The sequence below is a fragment of the Arachis ipaensis genome, chromosome B07, assembly GCF_000816755.2.
Source record: "Arachis ipaensis cultivar K30076 chromosome B07, Araip1.1, whole genome shotgun sequence".
Classification (NCBI taxonomy): domain Eukaryota; kingdom Viridiplantae; phylum Streptophyta; class Magnoliopsida; order Fabales; family Fabaceae; genus Arachis; species Arachis ipaensis.
Window position 1 is genome coordinate 104,166,642 of NC_029791.2, and position 7,379 is coordinate 104,174,020.

Consider the following 7,379-nt stretch of genomic DNA (forward strand, 5'->3'; position numbering starts at 1 on the left):
TGATTTCAAGTTGGAGTCTTGTTTTGAACTTTTTAAAGAAGTTTTGAATTCTCCTTGACGAAATATTAAACGGAATTTACTTTCTGTTGTCTGTTGTTTGTTAAAACCATTGTCCAATTTTGACGAAATTAATTTAAAGTTGGCATGCGCCATTTTAAATGAAGTTTTGGAAAGCTTCCTTGTTTAGTGGAAACCGGTTTGTTTGTAACACACCACTTACTTCCTTACCAGATTGTGTGCAAATTTTTACCTTGGAGTTTCTTTTCTAAAAGGAGTTTAATTTTCTCTTTCATCCTTGCTACGGATGTTATACACGCTTGTTTGAATATGAACTTTGAGAATTTTTGAACAAGCCTTTGATTTCTCTCCCGAGTTTTATGAACTGCTTTTGGTTAAGTTGTGCATCTAATTACCTTTCTAAAATATTTGAAGAAATATTTTAGCCTTTAGCCAAACCCGTGTGCACCTTGTTTTTAGAACTCGACAAAATCTATTTCAACATGAACTTGCATTAAAGCAAAGCCACGATTATGCTTTTGTTACTCTCTTGAAGAATGTTGTTTAACTTCTCTTTCAGACTACGAAGTGATATTTTTACACGCTTTCGATTCTTTTAAGGACAATGTATTCGGAAGTATTTTAATTATGCTCTTGAGTTCTGTGAGCTTTGTCTTGGGTCTGAGATATCCTTTTCTGTAAACCTCATGCTTCCTCGACTCAACTTGAGTTTGTTTCAAACTGATGCGCTGGTTTTCTTCCTATTGATCCTGTTGAACTACCTTGATCTAAGGGTTATTTTTGGAGTTGTCAATTAATTTATTTCTAGCAAACTTCATTGCTTGAGCGTCTTTGTTTATCTGGGAACTGGATACATTCTCTTAAATCTATGAGCATTATCCTTGATGTTGTTCCTCCTTGCTAGAGTCTTGTATCCTTCTGAGTAGACTCGAGAATTGTTTGATATCACGTGGGACTTGTAGACGTAGTGACCTTATTTAATTGTTGTTGTGATGCTCTGTATTGTTTTAGTTATGGTTTATTGTACCCTCGCCTTTATCTTGATATAATCTGTAAGAGGGATAGGAATTGTATTGGTTAATGCTTGTAAAGTTATTTATATATATTTATGTATATATATATGGATGTACTCTTTATGAGTTTTTGTAAGTTGTATGGTATTTATGGATGTACGTTATCGAACGAAAGTATTTTTTGGAAACGGTATTGCGGTTTAAAGTTTTAAACAGGTTCATATTTTAGTATTAAATAATGTAAGTGTCGTCGTAATGTCCGAGCTATCAGAGTCGCGCAGCCGGAAGTGTGAACTTTGGTAGTTAGGGTGTTACACCTTGGCACTAGGACACTCTCGAAGACAATGAAGAATAGATTCAGAACCATTCTGACACCAATGACAAGTGCTAGATAAAGTTAAGCCACGACCCAAATGAAACTCTGTCGTAGGAATAGCGTTATGAAGACTGAACCAAATAAAAAACTTGTACTTCTCAGGAATATGCAGTCATCATACCCACAACCAATTATCACGCTCATTTTAGTCAAACTTTCTTTTGGCTAGCCAACTGTATCCACTCCTAGTTGAGTAGAGTCTAGAAGATGCCACACCCTACGACCAACCCAAACTCTCTCCAGCATTCAAATCCGGATTATAAGCATTCAAATGTTATTTGACATCTTCTGAAATGTTAGAGAAAATATCATGGAGATTTCATTGACCATATTTTCAAACGTCTCTAATAGTTAAATCAGATGTCAGATATATGTACAAAAGGGACAACTTGAGCAATTGGGTCCTCAATACTCCAATTGTCAAACCAAAAAGATTGATTAAGTGACCCAACACACTAAGAGAAGGCATCTTTAAGAGCACCAAAAGCCTTTGAGATACTCTTCCAAACATGAGAAACGTTGCAAGAGACAAGGCCATCTAAAATTTTCTCATTCCTCAAATAAGTGAACGGATAGTTTGGTTTCACTATTATTATGATTGGTTTATAGAAAACTATAAAATGAAGAATAAGCTTCACAAAACAATGCATTGAGAAGCCCTTTTGGTCTCTCTTTTAATATATTATAAAGAATAAATAATCATTTTGGTTTTGGAAAGATTTTGATTTTGACAAAATGATCTTCATAAAATGATAACAACAAAATAACCAAAAAAAATATTTTGTTTGACAAAATGATTTAAATGTTAGTCAATAGTTAATTTTTTTAGTCAGCTATTAAAATTTGAGATAAATACTAAATCGTTATTTAAAAGATTCTGACACTCACAAAATAGTACCTGACTTTTGTTATTGACCAAATGTACTCTTAAGTTTGTCAAAATACATCTTCGATGAGAATGATGTTGAGGTGGCCACTGTATTTTGATAATATGGCAGCTTTGTTAATGTATAATATCTAAGTAATTAATTAAAAATTCCACCCTGAAAAATCAAAACACCAACCCCTTCTCTCTGAACCCTAATCCCCTCCCTTCCAAAATGCACTTTCTCACTCTGAAACGGCACCTTAACCTTCTCACTCTTTGTCGCCGACACCGCATGGTCGCCGTCTCGTCGTCTCGTTGCTGAGTCCTCTGTGTCTGCTAGTTCTTGCGTCATTTGTTGCCTTCATCTACATCGCGTCATCCATGCACCTCGTCTCCGTGCTTCCTTTGTCTGTGTTGAAGCTGCCATCTTGGCTCTGCCATGGCTCGCCTTCTCTGTCTCTGTCTCTGCGTCTGCTTCTGTGTGTCGTCTCTCTGCCGTCTCGATTTCGTTTTTGGGGGTCTGTGTCTCTGGTGTTGTCGATTTGTCTCCGTAATTTCATCTCTCTCATTGAATCAATATGTCGTCTCTTCGGGCTTCGCTGCCTTCGTCTAGCCAGCATCTCCACCGTCCTCTTCTCGGAGCTCTATTTTGTGGTGTTCAATTCTTAGATTTTCATCATCTATTTTCGCTTCATCTTTCTCTTATTTTCATTCTCTTAGGGAATAAATCTGTCTTTCTCTATTTTTTATTTTCTTTCTCTAATTTTTTTAATGAATGTTGTGGTTTTGATACTAAGATTGATTGCTTGATTAGATTTGGATTTGAATATGGATTTTGATATTATTATGTTTGTATTTATCAGTATGGTTTATGATTCTGAAAGAGTGCGTTGGGAAGGGAATTTGGGAAAATAAGGGTAAACCTAGTGCATTGAGAAGGGGGATCCTTCGCTAGATTTTTCAAGTTTGGGGCAATTCTTGGTGTAAAGAGTGCGTTGGAGAGGGAGGGGACTAGGGTTCCAGAAAAGGGGGGGATTTTGGTGTTTTGATTTTTCAGGTTGGATTGGGGTGTTTAATTAAAATTCCAACTAGGTATATTCATTAATAAGGCTGCAATCTCAGCAAAATACGGTGGCCAATTCAGTAGCATTCTCTTCCGACGAGTTTAAGGACACGCTTGTCAAATTTTAAAATTATTCAGGGACTATTTTGTCAAAACAAAAGTCAGGTACTATTTTATTAATGCCAGAATCTTTTGAGTATTAATTTGGTATTTACCTCGTTAATTTTTTTTATGATTTTTCTAATATTTCCTCATCTTTTCCTCTCTCAAATACCATCAGCATCATCCTTATCCTCTTCTATTCTATCCCACTATCACCACCTTATATTGCTGCTCTCACCCACTTTCATTATCATCAACTTCTATTCCACCCAATCTCACTGTCACTACACATTATCCCATCCACCACCGCTCACCCATGGTTGGAATCATCATCATTATTATTATTACTATTACTACTAATACCATCAAACCCCATCCCATTGCCACCAATCCACTTTACTTGTTGCACCTTCATCCATGGACAATATTGTCGTCCTCATCACACTCCACCCCATCCCTTGCAGCCTCTCACCTACCACTACTGTCATCTTCAATCTCTACTATCAAGTACTTAATCCTAACTCTTCCATCACTATTATGCACCTAAAATTATCATCATTATGAATAATAATAAATTGATAAACTGAAATTGTGAGAAAGAATCTAATTGAAAATTGAAAATTGAAAGGGAGAGAAAGAATGATAAAGAAGATAGAGAAAGATAGCAAGAGAAATTTTTAAAGAAGTGGAGGTGGAAGCGGTAGTTAGTGAGGGTAATAGCAGCGATTGAAGAGGTGTGACAGTGACGGGGTTGTAGGATTAATTGTGGTAATGGGTGCAAAGCGACGACAATGAAATGGTGGCGTGGAATAGAGTGGTTCAGAGTGAGGGAATTGGTGGTGGGTGATGGTGATGAAAAGGGAAGAAAGGGATTGGTAGTGGATAATGATGATAAGAAAAAGGGGAGAGAGGAGCTTGATGATGGATGATAGTGATGAAAAGGAAGGGGGTTGAAGAAAGAAAAAGGGTAGGATAGTAATTTTATAAAAAAAAATAAAGGTAAACCGATAATTTTGTAAAAATTTTAATAGTTAATTAAGTAAAATAACTATTAACTAAAGGTGAGTTCTATGGTATAGAATGAAAGTTTTTGACTTTTTTTTACACATGTATGTTATTGCTGTCACCTAAAGATTTTGACAATTGTCTAAATAAATATTTTTTGGAGACAAACACTACAGAATAGCAGCTGACATAAACCATATTTTGTTTGTTGCTGGCATGTGATGGCTTTTGCTACACTATGGTAATTAGTTTAGTTTAGCCTTAGTTTAGCTTAAGTAATTAATTTAGAAGATATTGGGCCAGGGACGTTTGGGTTTTTTATTTTCATTGTGATTGGTTTTTACCATAGTGGTATTACTAGAAATTTGGAAGAATTAAATAAAAGAATTAAAATTAGAAAAACAAAAAAATAAAAGATTATCCATTCCCATAACAAAATAGGCTGCGTTTAGTTCTTACAACAAGATAAGATAAGACATTAAAAATAAGATATAAAGAATAGAGATACAAAAATTAATATTCTTGTATTTTGTTTGGTGATAAACTAGAATAAATTATAAAAATTTAATTTATTTTTATTTTTTTATTCAAAAATTTTAGGAAAAAATTTATCTTTAACATAACGCTTCACATGTGATGACGATTATCGCATTTTGTTTATCCTCCTTTCACAGGCTCGTAGTTATATCATTATTCTTCAAAATACTATGTAAATATTTATTTTAGTATCGTAATGCCTCGTCACCTTTGACTTACGACTGCAGTGTAAGGTCTTGTGTGATAGGGTGTTACAGAATGTAATTATGGAAATGTAAATCAACTAGAAATTAAAAGAGCATGTAACAATTAAATTGCAAGAAAATAAAATTGATGAGTAAGTAAATAATGAACTAAGCAAACATAGAATAAAAGACAACAATTAAAGTAATAACTACATTATAAAGCAACTAAAGTGAAATAGAAATGATTAAGGCAATGAACTAATAAAGAGGTGCAATTCAAGTTCTTAAAGGGTCTTGGCTAGAGTTGAGAGTCAAGAATTTTTATCCGTCATTAACCACAAACATGATAATTGTTAAGAGTTAATCTCGCTTTAAATATTTGAGAAAAGTCAAGTAGTTATAATTGATCTTAATTCACAAATCCTAACCAATTTACTAATTGAGTTTAGTAAAAGGTTAGCGTTAGTGAAAACAAAATCAACTAACAACTTTAAATCACCAATTAATATTGGACATCAATGACTCAGGGTCACCTAATTTTTCAACCCCAAGTCCAAGAAAAGAAAAATCTACTCCATAATCAAAGTAAACATTTTATCAAACACTTGGTGTGCATAAAAGTAAAATGATAAATTACAAGAAATAGTAAAAATTAAGACAATAATCCAATATGAGAATTCAACAATAATAACTCAAATAAACATGAATAAAATATAAAACATCCAATTGATTAATATAAACCAAGAATTCACAAAATTTATAAACTAGTAAAATGGAAAAAATTAAACCAACACCAATTTCTAAGGCTGCATTTGTTTTTGAGAACAAGATAAGACAAGACACTGAGAACAAGACATAAAGAACAGAGATATACAATTTAGGGTTTTGTATTCTGTTTGGTAATAAAGTAGAACAAATTATGAAAATCTAATTTATTCTCATTTTTTTTAATTCAAAAAATTTGAGAAGAAAAATAAAATAATAAAAAGTATAATTATGAAAAATTAATAAGAATAATAATAAAAAAAATAAATCGTATCTCTCGTTAGTATTATAGTGTCTTTCCTGTCAAGATGGATACAAAATATATTAATTCAGTATCTCTGGATACAATATTTCTATTTATATATGTCTCATCTACCAAATATGACTTTGTGTTTATGCGTTTCTATGTATTCTGTCCTTATAAATAAACGTAACAATAGTTACTAGAGTAGGGACTTCGAATCTCTACCACAACCATAATTTTTTAAAGCTCGTTATTTGGTAAGTGAATATGTTAAACAATTTGATTTGAAAAATTAAATAATTATATTATTGATAATAAAAATCAATTCATAAACTGTTTCCATATGTTCATTTATTTTGTTTTTGATTTTTTTACTGATAATGTGCCCTAAAAAAACCCTCTTTTTGTACAAAATTTTAACATATTAGATGTACTTTAAAAATAAAAAAGATTACAATATTCATTCCTCACTCAACAACCTAACATAAAACCTAATCAAAACAAAAATTGCACCCACAAAATGCCAAAAAGCCTAATCAAAACAAAAATTTTACCCACAAAATGCCAAAAAATCCAATAACTAACCAATTTTGGTTGGTCGAGTGGTCAATTTACTCGTCTGTTTAAGTAAGTGTCGGTAGTTCGAACTCCACCTTGTGCATGCAACAACTCATTGACCAGCGATAGATTTTTAAATGGAGCTCAAATTCGCGACGGATTAGTTCTTGACTTGTCGGGTTAGAGAATACAGTTTGGGTAAACAAAAAAAAACAATAATTAAACTCTCCTAATTAACTCACTCCAGACAAATCCCTTGTCTTGTCATTCACCGGTAGCAGACAATATCTATGCGTGTAGTCACGCAAACCCATGTGTCACGCAATGAGTTACACCACGCAATTTTTTTACCTGAGAAAAAAAATCACTTTCTCACCATAGCATTTACCATTCTATAAATCCCAGGATCACTCCCATCAGCATCACTTATGGCTATTGAATTATAATGTGCGTTGTTTGTTTGCTTCCTCGAAGAAGCTAACTGGTATGACTATGCTTAACTCTTTTGCAAGTTCCTGCATCCTACATTACAAAGGTTGAAACAAAAATAGAATTCACTACAGAATAACAGAGACAAACAGTTAATATAGTTTATTAATGAATCATTAAAGTTTAAAAGAATAGTGAATTTGTAAGAAAATAAAA